Here is a 19,246-nt window from a genome sequence, read left to right as displayed (position 1 = left end):
ACCTTAACTTCTCTTTGTTGTACCCGTTCTGCTCTAGTAGATTGTTTAACTTCTCTATGTCCTCCTGTCTTTTCTCTTCTTCAGTATCTATTTCTTCTATTCTCCTCTCCATATTCCTTATGAAGTTTTTTTTTTTTTTTTTTTTTTTGGTGCTGTAGCCCACATCACTCCTTTCGCGACAGTAAACTCCTGCCACACATTTTTCCCTATACCATCTTGTTGTCAATCGTACATCTTTTCTCTCTATAATCATGTCCATGAAGTTTATAATATTGTTCTTCTCCAATTCCATTTCCAGTCTTACTCCTTTCTCTTCATCTTCAATCTTCTTTAAAATTTTTTCCAGTTGTCTCTTTGCTCTTCTCCATACCCAAAACAGTCATCCACGTATATGCAAAACACTATTAGGTTGTTTCCACCCACTTTCTGCTCCCATCTGTTCATCAAAAGTTCTGACAATACCGGACTTAATCTTGAACCTATACTCAGTCCTTCCTTAATTTTGACTAGTTTTTCTGTATTGTACAAACACTATTCTCCCATATTACTATTATGACTTTCACTATTTTCTCCTTCTTCCAATCTCTTATTTCTTTCCCTTTCACCTCTTCTCCTATGGCTTTCACTACTTAATCCCACTTTATGCTTGGAAATATTGCCTTAACGTCATTACTAAACATAATTCTTTTCTCCTTCTTATTCCCTATACGCTCTAACATTCTTTTCACTTCCTCCCTATTCTTCATCCGCTGACTCTAATGACCTATCCGTATTTCTTCTGCTATTTTTCTTAATTCATCTTCTAATGGTTCTAGATAGTTTTCCCTACAATCTAATACTAGCCTTAGTTTAATCTCATCCTTGTGAATTTTCTGGAATCCTTTCATCTTTGGAATCCTTCCTTCTTCTTTCAACCACTTTTTAAATATTTCTTTCTTCCGTTTTCAACCTCTTCCTAAAGTGCCTCATGTTTGATCTTCTTTTCTCCTATGACCTCCTACGTTTCATTATAAAGATCATCCAATTTTCTTTCATACCGTTCTTTCTGCATCACAATCACTACCCCTCCTTTGTCTGCTTGTTCAATAACCACGTCTTTCCTCTTCCTCAGTCGTTTTAAGCCCTACCTTTCTTCTTTTCTAATTTTCCCCATTCTAAAGTAAGAATTCTGTCTCACTATTGCCACCGCTCTTTTCCTTATTCGATCTTTCTCTTCTTTGTCTTTCACATCCATAATAGATTCTCCTACTGAATACACTACTTCTTTGATATCCAATTCGTCTTTCACTTTAAATTTGTATCCCAGGATTAGAAATTTTCTTTCTTCCTCCGTAAGTCTCACATTTCCTATAACTACCACTCTGTTCTCTCCACCCACTATCTTATCCTCTTTCTCCCATCCTAATCTTTCTCCTTTCCTCCTTAATCTTACTCTCTCCTTTTCCCTAAAACTATTTTCCCATTCTTTCAACTTCTTTCTACCCTTTCTCTTACGAACACTGATAATCTATCCACTATTTAGGACCACATTCTCTTGGTCACTTTCTCACTCTTTCCTTAGTCCTTTTTCTTATCACGTCACATAACAATTCTTTTTCTAACTTTCTAATCAGTTTCTTGTATTTCACTGATTTACAGTGCACACCTTTTTTGTTCACTCTTAATCAGATAGTGTTTTTAAGAAAGTGTCTACACGAGAACACAACACCGAAAGGATAACAGAAGAGATAAAGATAGGTCTAGAGAGTAACTCGGTGAAGAATACGGATAAAGTGAAAAGAATGTTAGAGCGTATAGGGAATAAGAAGGAAAAAAGAATTATGTTTAGTATTGACGTTAAGGCAATGTTTCCAAGTATAAAGTGGGATTAAGTAGTGAAAGCCATAGGAGAAGAGGTGAAAGGGAAAGAAATAAGAGATTGGAAGAAGGAGAAAATAGTGAAAGCCATAAGAGTAATATTGGAGAATAGTGTTTGTACAATACAGAAAAACTAGTCAAAATTAAGGAAGGACTGAGTATAAGTTCAAGATTAAGCCCGGTGTTGTCAGAACTTTTGATGAACAGATGGGAACAGAAAGTGGGTGGTAACAACCTAATAGTGTTTTGCATATACGTGGATGACTGTTTCAGGGTATTGAGAACAAAGAGACAACTGGAATAATTCTTAAAGAACATTGAAAATGAAAAGAAAGGAATAAGGCTGAAAATGTAATTGGAGAAGAACAATATTATAAACTTTATGAACATGACTATAGAGAGAAAAGATGGACGATTGACAACAAGATGGTATAGGGAAGAATGTGCGGCAGGAGTTAACTGTCGCGAAAGGAGTGATTTGGGTTACAGCACCAAAAGAAACTTCATAAGGAATATGGAGAGGAGAATAGAAGAAATAGATTCTGAAGGAGAGAAAAAGCAGGAGGACATAGAGAAGTTCCACAACCTACTAGAGCAGAACGGGTACAACAAAGAGAAGTTAAGGTAGAGCAGAATAAAAGCGGAAAGAAGGAAAGGAAGGATAAAGGAGAGAAAGGAAGAGGAGAAGAAGAAATGGCACGGGATAGACAGAATTAGGGAGAAGACAGAAGTACTAAAGAATTTACTAAGAAGTACTTACTAAGAAGTGGTGGTGTAAAGACGTACAGAAAAGGAGGACGAAGAATCTTGGAAGTGATTAAGAAAGAGAAAAGTAGAACGAAAGAAATGTGTGAGAAAGATGAAGATGTAGTGTATAAAGTGAAGTGTAAGGATTGTGATATGATATACATAGGGGAAACATACTTTTATGTCTATATATATTTTTATATTGATGTATTTATAATCAGTTGTATTCAGTATAGTCTGTTACTTTTAAATTATATCTAGTAGGCATCAAAGGGAGATTAAGAGAAAGTTTTAAGTTAATTTGTCAAGTATAAAAAACTGGTGTGTTACACATGTTTAGAAAAGATAAACAGAGGTTGGAAGGTAATTAAGTCAGGACAGGAAACCGACAGATGACGCCAGGAGAAGTAAGTCTCTTATCTTACATACCGGTTTTTTGTTTTTTTCGTTTTTTTTTTTTTTTTTTTTTTTTTTTTTGCAAAACATGGGGGCACGGTGGCTCAGTTATAGAGAGTTTACCTCTAGTTCGTGGGGTCCCTGGTTCGATCCCAGGCCAAGTAATTTTTATCCATCGTGTTCATGGGTTTTCTCAGATATTTCGGTCCCTCCCACATTCTTATTCCACCAATTCTTAAGTGAACTTTGTGGTGGACAAACACCGTGTGCGTGGGTTTCCTCGGGGTTCTCTCGTTTACTCCCACTTTCTTCATTGCACCATTTCGTTCATTACCCATCATCACCGTCTCCTTTAGCCTCACTGGCATAACCATGGGACGTAAAGCTCAAAGATTTCATTTCATTTTTCCACCAATTCTTCCATCGTCATTTACTTGCCTTATTCATCCCTCTTCCTTAGCCTAAAGGGCATAACGAAGGGTGTTAAACTGAAAGGAAAAAAATATTTCTTTCTAAAAGTTTTTAGTTTAAAACTGTTCGATTTGCTATCAGAGCCTTTTTTTGCTTTTCCGTTAATTTCGTACCGAAGAACAAGAGCAGATATAGGGTTCGATGAAAATCACGAGAGAATACTTTTGGAGAAATAGGAAAAGGATTTCAATTGAAAACTGAACCGAATTTTGAAAAAAAAATGTAAAAACTAAACCTTTTGTTGTTGTTGTTGTTGTTGTTGGAGAAGACGAGAACCTTTTTCGGTCAAAAACTGCACCATTTTTGAAGAAGACTGAAATATCGGATTTTCGGTACTCGGTTTTTCTAGAAATCTTTTTCCGTCTTTTATAAAAACCGCTTTTGTCTAATCGTACCGAACCACTACTTGGGTTTGTAACCAAGGAAACTAGTACCGGGAATCACACCCATAACCACGCATACAGAAACCTTGTGCATTAGCCTTTTTGGCTGTTATTAATAATCAGTTAGTAATAAATAATTAATGAAAACTTGAATAGCAAGTACCATAACTTCTTAACTACAGATAAACAATACAGAGAATTCTATATAATGATACGGATAATTGAATGTATGCTTGAGATTTTATGCAACCTGCTATTCATAATTTCATTTCGCTTGATTTGATACAAAGAATTTTATACTCTATATAACAGGAATGCAAATAAGCAACAAAATTTTACTCGCCTAAGAGAAAAACTACTAGCCCACATCCTACAATAGAAATAATTTACTTACCTTTAGTATGATATTAAATACTCGCCCGCATCGATGAAACACTCGTCCCAGGCGAGTGGGAAAGTGGTTATTTGCATTCCTGCTATATAGCGTAAGAGGTATAGACGTAGACATTAAAGTATTAAAGTAAAAAAAAAACTATTTAATTAAAGCCCAAGAACAAATTATTAAATACACTTTTTGAATGTTTGAAAAGTATTCCTTCTTAAAATTGCACATATTTTATTCTTTTAAGGTGGATCACCACCCGGAAGTCAGTACATATTTTAGCTCATTGCCTTAACTACTGCGCAATGAAACGTTACATATTATAAATTTTGTACTGTAAGATAGAATAATGTTTCAGCTACAGCACAAAACACAGATTCATTTGTTTGTGTCTCCTGATATCGAAAAATGTAACAAATAAAAGAAAATATTTGATTCGTTTTACAATGAGCACACAAGATGGCACTTGCTGTAAGATCTTACTAGAAGTGCTCAGTTTTACGGAATGTTTATTTGTATGTGTAAAGTATTTTAAAGTAACGATCTTATTACGAAATAGATATATTGTTCGACCGCTTTTCGTGTTTTGTTTCATATTTTATTTAAATATTAATTTACATTTAAGGAAATAGATTTTGAGACGAAAGTTGTGCAGAACGCCATAATGCGTTGTTGCTAAATTTGTACGTTTACTGTAGTAGTCACAATAAGAAAATTCCTGGCTTCTAGCGTTGCAGTTCGAGAAGAGGAATTGCGGTAAGGGTCGAAAACTAATTTCTCTAGTAAATATCCAAGCAGAATACCATGATTACTGCCTTTATTATCTGGCATCAATAAACACTCGACACTATCTGGCAACGCCGCACTATTCAAGCATCTTTTAGCATAGCACTGGGAACACCTAGTGATCCATCTTTAAAAAATAAAAAATGTAACAATGCTAAATAAACCCACTTTCTTCAGTTGAAACATTTGAGATGAAAGTAGCCTATTAAGATTGTTCCAGCGGTTATTTTCTTCACGTTCCCATTTCATATCATTACTAATAATACTACCCAGACATCGAAAACTAATCTCCTGTTCTATTTTTCTCCTCCTACTTCTATATTTGACATCGACCGCTTCGTTCCAGTCACCATGGCTTTTGTCTTTCTAACATTTATTTATTTTCATCCCATATTCTTCACAGCCTTTCCTCAAGTTTTTCTAACACTTTATTGATTTTCTCTTCAAATTACCCAACAAGCGCCATATCATCTGAAAACCTTATACATTTAATCATTCTACCTCCCATTGAAATAATGTCTTCATTATGTAGGCTATTTTTCACTATCTCTTCTAGATAGATATTAAACAATGTTGGCGAGAGACAATATCCCTATCAACTTCCATTTAAATTGTACTCTCTTCTGTCATTTTCTTTCCCTCCCTTTTCTGCGTATTTCTTGCTTCATATACAGAGTATTTTAAAACAACACCGACAACGCTTGGGAGGTGATTCCTAACACCAAGATAAGACAAAAAAAGTACAGACCAACCTGGATGCACAAATATTATATAATTATTATTATTATTATTATTATTATTATTATTATTATTATTATTATTATTATTATTATTATTATAAGAAATTTATACAGGGTGTTTCAAAACAACACCAACAAAGTTTGGGAGGTGATTCTTGCCCCAAGATAAAACAAATAGTATAGATCAACCTGGATGCACAAATGCTTCCTTTCGGAGTTATAGGCTGCCGAAAACATGAAAAAATGAACTTTAAAGGTTCATAGTTCCAATAGTATGGGACCTCTTGTAGTCGGGTCAAGACTTCTCTTAGGAACTTCACTGAGGAATTAATATGTGTGCTATCCAAAAATACATGTTTCAGAATCCTAAGGTGCATACGTAACAATTTTTATAGAAGGAGTAAGGCTACGGTCATAATTTGAAGTACTCACCAACTACTTCTATAAAAAATGTTGCCAAGTTACCGCAGAATTGAGAAACTTCGATATTTGGATAGGACACACACTAGTTCGTAAGTGAAGTCTTGACCCGACTACGGTAGATTTCATAGTTTTGGAACAATAGATCTTTAAATTTAATTTTTTCATGTTTTCGGCAGCCTATAACTCCGAAAGGAAGCATTTGTGCATCCAGGTTGATCTATACTATTTGTTTTATCTTGGGGCAAGAATCACCTCCCAAACTTTGTTGGTGTTGTTTTGAAACACCCTGTATAAATTTCTTATAATAATAATAATAATAATAATAATAATAATAATAATAATAATAATAATAATAATAATAATAATAATGGTAAAATAATACAGCATATGTTTTGCTTCAAATCTTCTGACTACAGAAGTTGTGGCATTCGAATTTTCAAATATTATTTTATTTTGCTTTTCAGAACTTCCATAAGTTTTCGTTTCTTTAATCGATCTTTCTGTTTCCTTTCCCCTCCTATTTTCCTTTTTTGTTCTTTCTCATTACAGAAATAAAAATTCTAGCTGCTAAGTCTTAATCACGCCATCAACCAATCAAGGTAATTTTACCCCGTTCGACTTCTTTGTTACGGGGACAAATATCTCTGCTATTAAATCCTAATTATACTATCAATCAATCAAAGTAAGATTACCCCATTGACCTTCATTCTTACTGGAATAAATATCATTGATGCTAAGTCCCAATTATACTCTCAATCAATTAAGATAACATTACCCCCATTCGATTTCATTGTTACTGCAACAAATAAACCTGCTGCTAAGAAACAATTACACTCTCAATCAATCAAGGTAAGAGTGGTCTTCATTATTACAGAACAAATATCTTTGCTGCTAATTCCCAATTATACTTTCAATCACTCGGGATAAGATTACCCAATTGGGTTTCATTGTTACGGAAAAATCAATTGCTGCTAAGTTCCAATTATACTCTCAAATAATTAAGGTACCACTTCCCCATTAACCTTTATTATTAAGGAAATAAATATCCTTGCTGCTAAGTTTAAATTATACTCTCAATCAGTCAAGGTAAGATTACCCCATTGGCCTTCATTATTACTGGAACAAATATCCTTCCTGCTATCCCAATTATACTCAAAATCAATTAAGGTAAGATTACCCCATTGGCCTTCGTTATTACAGGAAAAATATCCCTGCTGCTGTCCCAATTATACTCTCAATCAATCAAGGTAAGATTACCCCATTTGCCTTCATTATTACAGGAACAAATATCTTTTCTGCTAAGCATCAATTATACTTTTAATCAATCAAAGTATAATTACTCCATTAAACTTCATTATTACGGGAACAAATATATTTGCTACTAAGTCCCAATTGAAGACTTATTGGCAAAATCTCGTAAAGTCCAAAAAGTTAAAGTGTAAAGGAGGTAGCTTCAGAAGGGTTTCTCGTCATTAAATTTTCTTCAAACTTGGCACATAATATTAGACCGAAAATAAATATTAGCCTATCTGCAACATATATATTAGACACGTATTTTTTGTTTCTTTCGGAAAATAGATTAAGGGGGGTCAAAGTGCCCCTTTTCAAAAAAGGGTCCGATTGATTAAAGGAGCCACATTGAAGAAATGAAACTCTGTCGATACAAAGATAACTTCAAAGTAGGAAATACGGGTATTGTCGTTTTTGCGAGAAAAGGGTTGTAGGGGCAATGACCCCCTTCGAAATGACAAAGGATTCCGCACATTCCTGACGGAAATTGGATTTCGGTGGAATTGCTTGTAACTGTGATATGTTGTAGATATGGTGTTCCTAAGAAAAGTCTCAATGGACACAACCACAAATCACTGACCGTTTGGCCATTACAGGGAGACTTTTTTGAAAACAGTCGAAGATAACTACATTCTGGATTTCGATTTTAAAAAATAACTAAAAACCGTGATATTTTTTTGATATTGTGATACTGAGAAAAAGTCTTAATGGACATAACTATCAATCACTGATCGTTTGTCCACTACAGGGCCACTTTTTCTGAAAACAGCAGAAGATAACTACATTCTTGATTTCGGTAAAGATTACTGAAACCGTAATATGTTGTAGATACTGTGATACTGAGAAAAGGTCCTAATGGGCATAACCACAAATTACTGAACGTTTGGCTATTACAGAGCTTGCTTTTTGAAAGCAGTTCAAGATAGTGATATTCTGAATTTCGATGAAAATGACTGAAACTGTGATATGTTGCGATATTGTGATCCTGAGGAAGACTCTTAATACGCACAACCACCAGTCTCTTACCGTTTGGCCACTACAGGGCCACTTTTTTGAAAACAGCAGAAGGTAGCATTATTCTAGATTTGGTGCAATTGCTTCAAACCGTGATATATATTGTAGTTATTGTGATCCTGAAGAAAAAGTCTCAAGAGGCACAACCACCCATCACTGACCGTTTGGCCACTATAGGGCCAAATGATATTCTGGATTTCGGTGTAATTCCTTGAAACTGTGATATGTTGTAGATATTGCGACCCTGAGAAAAAGTTTGAATGGACGCAACTACCAATCACTGACCATTTGACAACTACAGGGCCACATTATTTAAAAAGCAGAAGGTAAGGGCACTCTGGAATTCTGGTAGAATTGTATGAAACCCTGAAAAGTCGTACCCCACAACCCGGAAAAGGGATGGGGAGAGTAGCGGCCAATATCATTTAAGCATAGACATCTTGCAGGACAAAGGAAAACCCCGGAAAACCCTAGAAATTTTTCTCAGGATCATGACATCTACAACATATTAGTTTCATTAATTTACATCGAAATAAAAAATATCGTTATACCAGGCTGTTTTTATAAAATCTGGACCTGTAGTGGCCAAACGGTCAGTGATTAGTGGTTGTGTCTATTAAGACCTTTTCTCAGGATCACAATATCTACAACATATCACGGTTACAAGCAATTCCACCGAAATTCAATTTCCGTCAGGATTGTGCGGAATCTTTTGTCATTTCGAAGGGGACCATTGCCCCTACAACCCTTTCCTCGTAAAAACGGCAAAACCCGTATTTCCTACTTAGAAATCATCTTTGCATGGACAGAGTTTCGATTCTTTAATGTGGTCCATTTAATCAATCGGTCCCTTTCTTGAAAAGAGGCCCTTTGGCCTCGTTAGTTTATTTTTCGAAAGAAACAAAAAAAAAATACGTCTCGATTTATTTTTGGTGAGTATAATGTACCAAGTTTGAAAAAAATCGGATGGCGAGAAACCCTTCTGAAGCTACCTCCTTTACACTTTCACTTTTTGAACTTGAGGGGTGTTTGCCCCAAAGTCTCCAATTATACTCTCAATCAATCAAGGTAAGAACACCCCATTGACCTTCATTATTACAGGAACAAATATCCTTGCTGATAAGTCCCAATTATACTCTCAATAGTCAACATAAAATTACGCCATTGGCCTTCAGGAACAGGAACAAATATCTTTGGTGTTAAGTCCCAATTATACTCTCAATCAGTTAAAGTAAAATTGCCCCATTGACCTTCATTATTACGGAAACAAATATTCTTGCTGCTAAGTCTCAATTATAATCTCAATCAGTCAAGGTAGGATTACTCCATTAAACTTCATGATTACAGGAACAAATATCCTTGCTGCTAAATCCAAATTATACTCTCAATCAATTGATGTAAGATTACTCCATTGGCCTTCATTATTACGGGAGCAAATATTCTTGCTAGTAAGTATCAATTATACTCTGAATCAATCAAGATATGATTACCCCATTGAACTTCATTATTACGGGAGCAAATATTTGTTTCTGTTAAGTCTCAATTATACTCTCAATCAATGAAAGTACGATTTCCCCATTGGCCTTCATTATAACGGGAACAAATATATTTGATGTTAAGTCCCAATTATACTCTCAATCAATGGAGATATGATTAACCTATTGAATTTCATTATTACGGGAACAAATATCTTTGGTGTTAAGTCCCAATTATACTCTCAATCAATCAATGTATAGTTACCCCATTGACCTTTATTATTATGGGAACAAATATCTTTGGTGTTAAGTCCCAATTATACTCTCAATCAATCAACATATGATTACCCCGTTGAACTTCATTATTATGGGAACAAATAGCTTTTCTGCTAAGTCTCAATTATACTGTCAATCATCAAGGTACGATTTCCTCATTGGCCTTCGTTATAACGGAACAAATATCCTTGCTGCTAAGTCCCAATTATACTGTCAATCAATCTATCAACCCCATTGGCCTTCATCTTTACGGGAACAAATATCTTTGGTATTACTCCATTGAGTTTAATTATTACGGGAAAGAACATCTTTGGTGTTAAGTCCCAATTATGCTGCCAATCAATCGGGGTAAGATTACTCCTTAGCCTTCATTATTTCGGGAATAAATATCAAGTCTCAATTATACTCTCAATCAATCAAAGTACGATTTCCCCATTGGCCTTCATTATTACGCGAACAAATATCCTTGCTGCTAAGTTCTAATTATACTCTTAGTAAACTAGGAATGCAATGGATGTACCCGATTGCAATGAAATGAGCTGAGCGAGCTTAAACTACGTAATTATTCCTGGCCATTATGCAATAATAAATGCCATTTTTAATTGTTGACAAAAAAATCGCGTGAAAACTTTTTCCCCATGTTAAGTCTATGCAAGCGTTTTTCGGTGATTATTCCTCGATGGTACATCGGATTTTTGATTTCGACCTATGTTATCACTCAACACGACATACTCTATCGGCGTGCTAAGTTTTCTTGAGATCGGCCAAACGGTCTAGGAGGAAGCGTTTGTCGGTCATTATTCCTCGATGGTACATCGGATTTTTGATTTCAACCTATGTTGTCACTCAGCACGACATACTCTATCGGCGTGCTAAGTTTGGTTGAGATCGGCCAAACGGTTTAGGAGGAGTTCGCGGACAACCAAACGGCTAACCCGAGTATAAGAGCTTCGCTTCGCTCAGCTCAATCAAGATAAGTTTAGGCGAATAAATATCCACGCTGCTAAGTCCCAGTTATATCTCCAATCGGTCAAGGCAAATTTACGTCATAGGCCGTTTCATGACAGTTACGAACAGTCGAGCTGCTGACTTTCTTATTACCACCTCAATCAATCAATCAAGGTGAAATCTGAATACTGATGCTTCTAACAGGAATCGAAGCAGAGTTTTATATATTTACAGAGCGATAAAGTTGCCCATTTATCTATAAGAATGGTGTGTAATTCTGTGAATCAAGCTAACAGTACAGAATGCAGAAAAGTATTCCCTATTTCTTTTACCTGCATTTAAGTGAAAATTTTAAGAGCTCAGTGTATCTCATGTCATATATCTCTGTATAACTAAGTGAATCTTTATTGCATTGTTTGTGTGGTGCGGTACATTTTCAAACGTCTGCCAAATTCATATTTATGTGCTTTATGTGTATGTTTGTGTGTGTGCGTGTGTCCAGTAAGAGATCTGTCAATTCCTGTCAGTTAAGCGGTACTAGTTCCTCAAGAAAACACGAGGCGGCGCTAACTGAAAACGTGATGCTATTTCGATAGACGTGAGGTCATGTGAAGTATGACAGGCCATTCAGATGCCTTCGCCTGTCTATCTCGCAAATAAATGTTCTTTTCGTACCAATATGACATATTAGTGGCGTAGCGAGCGTTACATACGAAATGCCCTAGGGAATTCTCGTTGCTCTGCGATTTTTCTTTGTTACGAACGCATGTTGTAGATGCGTGTGTCTCTGTGTGTGTGTTATGAAGCAATAATAATGACCTCATATCTGAGATATTTCCAGATCGATTTCCAGGTAATTGCATTTTTTTTTGTGCGTATGCTTGTGTATTCCCACACCAAAAACAACGAACCATATCAAACGTAGGAAAAAAAAGGGTAGAGGAAATACATTTTTGTTGATTTAATGTGATTTTTGTATCTGAGTTAATGCTATTATACAGTTTTGTTATTTTGAACGATTTGTTTTGTCTTTGTATCTATGTGTAATATTATACTTGTTTTTTTTTATCAAGAGAGAGAGAGAGAGAAAGAAAGAATTCAAAGCACGACATAAATTATTATTGGTAGAATGTACTGTATACATATTTGATACTGTATACATATGTGTACTGTGTGTCAAGTTCTACATGCATACCAACACTCAAACTACCTGTATAATGGACAGGTGAAGGATCAGTGTACGTTATACAGTATGTATGTGATTTTTTTGCTATAGTTCTTTTAATCCCATGAGCTTTTTCAAAAGAACAAACGGGGAGCGATTTGTTGTTAAAAAAAACATCGTAAAGTATTATCAATGGAGTTCTAAAGTAAAACCTGAACATTCATTCTGATTTTTAGTGCGGTAAAATAGGGGATCTTAAACATCACTGACTTTATTTTATTTTATTTTATTATTTATTTATTTATTTATTTATTTATTTTGCTTATTTTGTCGTAAAGGTATTTTAATGATTAGAAGAAATTTACTTTTAATCTTTCACTATCGAATTAAGATTTACGAAGTATCATATATGTACAATTCTGTTAAAAGTGTTTTAATTTATAGTTGTTAAAATGAAAGAGATGTATTCATAACTGTTTTGTTCTGCTAACTGATTCGAATATCAGATCATGGGAGATTCAGGTGAACATGAAAATGAAATGAAATCTTTAAATTTTACGTCCCACGGTTATGCTGGCTAGGTTAAAGGAGAAGGCGATGATGAGAAATGAACTAAATGGTGGAAAGAAGAAAGTGAGAGGTAACGGGAGAACGCGGTGGCTCAGTGGTAGAGCGTTCACCTCTGGTGCTTGGGGTCCCGGGTTCGATCCCAGCCCCCGCCAAGTGAACTTTGTGGTGGACAAATACCGTGCTCGTGGGTTTTCTCGGGGTTCTCCCGTTTCCTCCCACTTTCTTCATTCCACCATTTTCACTCATCTTTCATCATCACCGTCTCCTTTAGCCTAACCGGCATAACCGTGGGACGTAAAACTCAAAGATTTCATTTTCACAAAAGTCGTAGAGACTCTCTCTACCTTCATTGTTTTTGGGGTTGTTGACCTTTTCCCCTTTGTGAGGTGCCACCCGCATTGAGCCGGCGACATTTTGACAAATTTGTAAATAATTTAAAATTTACATACTATCACTCCATTTTCTGTATCTATACGTACACTTAGAATTTATCCACACACTCCCAGTATGTCTTTTATACCAAACAATTATTACAATTTTATTAAATCACAATTTTATATCTTGTTTACTAGTCGTGGAGACCCGTTAGGAATCTCCAAGCAGACGTTTGGTGTCTCTGGTGTTTAGTGCACTCTAGCGGCAGGTTCTAAAATTACCTTCTTGCAGGCGGGAAATGGTGGACTGTCTGCTTCTGTCTTTCCTTTTACTTTTTTTTTTAATTTGACTATGAAATGTTTACATACAACAAATAATAATCACACCTATAATAAAGTATATGAGTAATTTACTTATTTTTGTAGGTCCTTGGAGTTGTCATCTTTTTCGAGGTTAGATAAAGAAAAAAAAACATTTTGGTGGTGAGTTGTCTGCTAGCTCCCCCCTCCAGACATACCACTCGACACCCTCCAAGGGTGGCTGAGAAAAATCTTTGCCAGTGAATTGGAATCATGCGGGAAACAAAATACGATGCAGGGTCGCGTAAAACAATTTTCTTAACTGGTATCGGAATTTCCAAGAACATTTTAATATTAAATATTACTTATTAATAATATACTCTTTAAATCTGGTACTCCTGACATAAATGCTATGTTTTCTTTCTTTTTTTCGGTCAGGCTCGCTTACCAGACTAACGGTTTTCCTCAGATGTGTGAAAATACAGGTCAGATTGGATTTTTAGCACCTATTGTCACAAAAATTTAGCATTAAAGTGTGTACCCGCAAACAATAGAGTTGAGTTTGGAAGTAACAATAGTTGCTAGTCAATGCTTCTAACTTCATTTCATTTCTCCAATTTCTGTTCCTTATAGAATATACGTTATAAACCTGCTTCTTTTTGGACCTGCCCCTTACTTTAGGTTGGCAACTATGTTAGCTCAAAGGTTATTGAACTCTTGGCTTCTCGAATTTTCCCGTTGTGTGGTGCGAAAGTTGAAATTTTGTGAAGATGAGTGCTTCTTCGACAGATTTTTTTTTCTGTTATACGTTTAAACTCTAATATGAATACCATTTTTGTCTATAAATACTTCCATTTATACCTATTTATATCTGAATTAATCCTAATATAATTAAAATTATTACTTAATTTGTCTTTTAAATTATATTAAATTATATATGTAAATTACTATATTTGCATTTTGATATGCAAAACAGTTGGTAGGGCTGTCAGCTTACAGTATTAAAATATCAAACTTGGAGAACTGCTTTTTTCCTCGATCCATCATAATATACAATGTATAAGAATTTACTGCTCAAGTATAAACGTTCATTGTAATATAAATTTCACAATAAAAACTATTCTAAGGAGTCGTATCTATTGTGCAGTACCTATAGTGTGATTTTAGTGTAACAGAAAAAAACAAACAGATTTTGTCTTTTAAATGCCATTACACATGTTGCTTGTCAACTCATATTCAGTAAAGTTCATTTATGTGTTTGTTTTATTTATTTTTATTTTTCTGAAGTTCATGGACATTAATTTTAAAAAATTATAACTAATATGTACTTATGCATGTTATTATAATTATAGAAATAATTTTATTTCAAATTCAATATTAATGTATGTAATTTGTTAGGTTGGTGCGAGCAAAATGTCTGTTCAAGTGCATCATTTTCAAGGAAAGATATAAAGCTTGGTTAACTAAAATGATAACAGTACATTATTACCTTTCCTCAGCAGAAGAATTGAAAGCAGTGCATTGCACCGCCCGATTGTCAGGGAAAGTCTTCCCTCCCAAGAGGTGATCGAGATCCATGGAGAATACGGTGGATGAGGAAGGGTTTCATACTTTAACTCACGGAGCGTTTACAATCTCCTTTGAGTTAGTTCGGTCTGGCTTCAGACAGCTCATGTTATTTAATTGTGAGAGGGTTTACTTAAAAGTGTTTTCTAGCTTGTCTCAGATGGGCATATAGAGTGTATAAGTAATAGGATATATATATATATATATATATATATATATATATATATATATATATATATATATATATATATATATATATATATATATGTGTATATATATATATATATATATATATATATATATATATATATATATATATATATATATATATATATATATACACCTCATCACTAGATACCGGATGTTTAGGCATTAAATACCTGAAAAATACAGGCAAATAAGCACTTAAAATTTTAAAAATAGGCACTAAACGTAACTCGAAGTAATGAAGATAAATTAAATACTGAATACAATTAAGAAATAAATTCGTCATAGATAATGTTCCAAGAATATAGTAAGACATGAAAAAAAAAAAACATGATTGATTGCCATAGGGCAGGTAGTATAATGCTTGAAAGGAAACAAACATTCTTAGAAGAATAAAACAAAACGTGATTTTATTGCATATACGTACATAATGTATGACCGTCACCAAAATGTTAAGAGAGAAATGAATAACATTTAAAGTAAATGAGAGTATGGAGAAGATAATAAATAATATTTCGATTTACACGGGGTTACATATTCTCGTTCTCATGTTAAGACTGCCATATGCATATTTCATTACAATAGCAAACAGAGTTCATGGTTGCGTACTTACACTTGGCTGAAGTCCATGATCAGGCACCGTCAATTGACAGCTGAGTCTGCAGACCACTAACGCTAAGATTGTAGAATGCCGCTGTAAACGATGTTGTGCGAATGCGTTGAGGTTGAGTTGTGATTGCGATGTGATGATTTTTGTAAGATTTCTAGAATATATATATTTATTTTCCATACTTTCATTTTCTATTTCGGATTTGAGAAAATAGGATTGTTTATTTTCTCCTGTGAAAGTCTTCCGTGCTTACAATATTTGTTTTTAACTTTCACTATTTTTACCAGGATGTTTTTCGATACTTTATTTAAAATATTTCACTTTTATTTGTTTATTGCTTGGTTTCTCCGAAAGATTAAGAAAATACTTCAGTTTTCAATATCACAAAATAAAAGAATGTGTTAATATAAAAGCGAATTGACATGTATTCCATGTGTATTTAGTAAATACATTTTATACAACACTTTATCACTACACATAACAGTCCAAAGTTTTACGGCATCTTATCACTACGAACAACACTTATATTTCTCGGAAGAGGCAGAATTCTTTCTTGAAATACTAAATTATATATTTTCCGAATAAAGTTTTCCCAATAAAGATTAAAGAATAGCCATTTTGCCTAACATCCGGTCTCTACTCAACAAATGTGTTATCTTTTGCTCATATCTTTGGAATTAATTGATTACTTTGAGTACAATTGAATCAATGATTTGAGAAACGTCATAAGTCAATAATGTCAATAATGCAATAAGTCAATGATTTGTAACGTTTCTCAACTCAGAGACATTTATTGCAGCTCGATATTTCACGAACTATTAGCGTGATTTCTGATATATCACAACCCAACGGTGTAGCTATCCTTCAAGAATAAAAAGCGGTATCTAAACTCATTTTCGGCATATGTCTGACTTATGACGTTTCTCAAATCACTGATTCAACTATCGATACCTTACAGAGTATTACAGAAAAATTGTAATTATATCCCATGTAATCAATTAATTCTAAGTTTAGAATTTGGACACAAGAACATGTTAGAGGAAAGTATGTAATTTCGTTGCTGGCTGTTTGCATAAACCATTTTATTGTAGCTGTAAAAAGTAGTTTCATTTCCACAAAATGAATTAAAGAAATTACACGAGGGTAAGTCAAAAATTATCCGCAATTGTGATATAACTCTTCTTATAATGTTCCCTGTGTCCTTGTTTATTATTATGCTTTTGTGGTCATCCTATGAAAGTTTGATCCTAATTCCTTTATTTGTCTTCCTTTTGTTGCAGATAGATCGTGACCGCTCCATTAGAAATTTGTGCCAAAGAGGAACAACGAGTAGGGATCCGATTTTTGTGGTCGGAACGTGTATCAGGGGCCGCAATCCATCAAAGACTTTCGGCACAATGCGGAAATGGTGTTTTGCCGCAACGAAGTGTCTACAAATAGATTGAAAAAAATCAAAAATCGTCGCACAAGTGTTACGCACGAGGAACGAACTGGACAACCATCTACGTCCACAAATGATGGCAATTCTGATATGGTACTGTTAGACAGACGAAATGAAAATTGAAATCTTTAAATTTTACGTCCCACGGTTATGCCGGTTAGACTAAAAGAGACGGTGATGATGAGAGATGAGTGAAACGGTGGAATGAAGAAAGTGGGACGAAACAGGAGAGCCCCGAGAAAGCTCACGAGCATGGTGTTTGTCCACCACAAAGTCCACACGGCGCGAGCTGGGATTGAACCAACGACACCAAGCACCGGAGGTGAACGCTCTACCACTGAGTCACCGCGCCCCCTGTTAGACAGACGAATGACTATTGATGAAATGACACATCATCTGGAAATTAGTCATGAACCAAGAAGTGAAGGACGCGGTACATGTGTGGCTCGCTGCTCAGCCGAAAACCTTCTTTTGTGAAGACATCAGGAAGCATGTGGACCAATAGACCAAGTGTGTTAAAAAGCAAGAAGATTATATTGAAAAATGTTGTTAAGGTGAGTTTCCTATTTCTGTTGGGAGAAAAAATATATAGCTACAGTGCGGATAATTTTTGACTCACCCTCGTTTCATAAGGAAATTTTAACATATACGTTGTTCTTAATGTAACTAATGGATACCTACATGAATACTGCGTCTTTTTCCTCCCTTCTCAAACCAGTAAAATATTTTTTTTAAAAAAAGTATCATATATATGTATTTCTCTAGTTTAATTTTTATTTATTCTCTCACATACAAAGACCAGATTAAACTTGAACTTTCAGATCACTCGCAAATCCATGTTTCTGCTGGCATTTATTAGTCCAGAGTGAATAGTGAAAAGCCCTACTCCAGATTTGCCCTTTTAAAAAAATATACATGCGCACAGAGAGAGACGAAAAACTCTAGCATGTGATTTTTTTTCATCCTATTTTTCTGCTCTTTTTTTTTTTTTTTTCGTGGAAAGCTTTGTTCAAGCATCCGAATGCAAATACCTTGTTTGAATCTCCATCACAATTACTGTGCTTGATGGGAAACAGGCGGCAGTACGCTTTTGGCCGCTTGACGTTAGCCATACAGAAAAACGTACGGCACACGCAGCCTACACTATTTCCTCCAGTATGAATTCTATTCTTTTTTTCTGATTTTCTTCTTTCAGGATGAAGTTCATTCCATTCGTACAGTCGTCAATAATAAAAATGTATATTTGTCTCTTAAATGATCCTTCCCTTGGTAAATGACGAGAGTTCATAAGGGTTTATATATTGTAAAATTTCGGGTAGGTAAAGATAGATTGATAAAATCAGAGTCCGGAATCGACTCCCACTAACGGTTGATTTATTTAAAAAATCATCCAATAACAACAGTATTTATAAAAAATACAGTAGTATAATTTTCTCTATTTGTAAGCTAGAGATGTGCGGTTGTGGACAGGATCTCTACAGAGCCCCGAAGCAGGCTATGCAATTAAGGTTGGAATCCTGACAGAGTCCCAAAGCAGGCTAAGCTAGGAGGGAGGGAATAGACAAGAGTCCCGAAGCGAACTAGAGGCTTTGAGGTAGGGTCCTCTTAGTGCTCCAGGCAAGCAAAAGGAGGGAGACCAGAAAACTGGTGCCTGTTCGCTGGTTGCTGTCCAATATAAAGGTGTTCCAATGCGGCGGTGAGCGCTACTGCTGTCTTGTCGTCATGTGACGACTTTTAGGAGATGCTGATGGTCGTTGTCTGCTTCTTGTAGTAATTCCACGTGGTGTGTAGTGCTCCAACGTAAATACAGGTAGTGATGTTTACA

This window comes from Thermobia domestica, chromosome 11 (assembly GCF_964235325.1).
Source record: "Thermobia domestica chromosome 11, izTheDome1.hap1.1, whole genome shotgun sequence".
NCBI lineage: Eukaryota > Metazoa > Arthropoda > Insecta > Zygentoma > Lepismatidae > Thermobia > Thermobia domestica.
Note: the sequence above shows the minus strand (reverse complement) of the source record.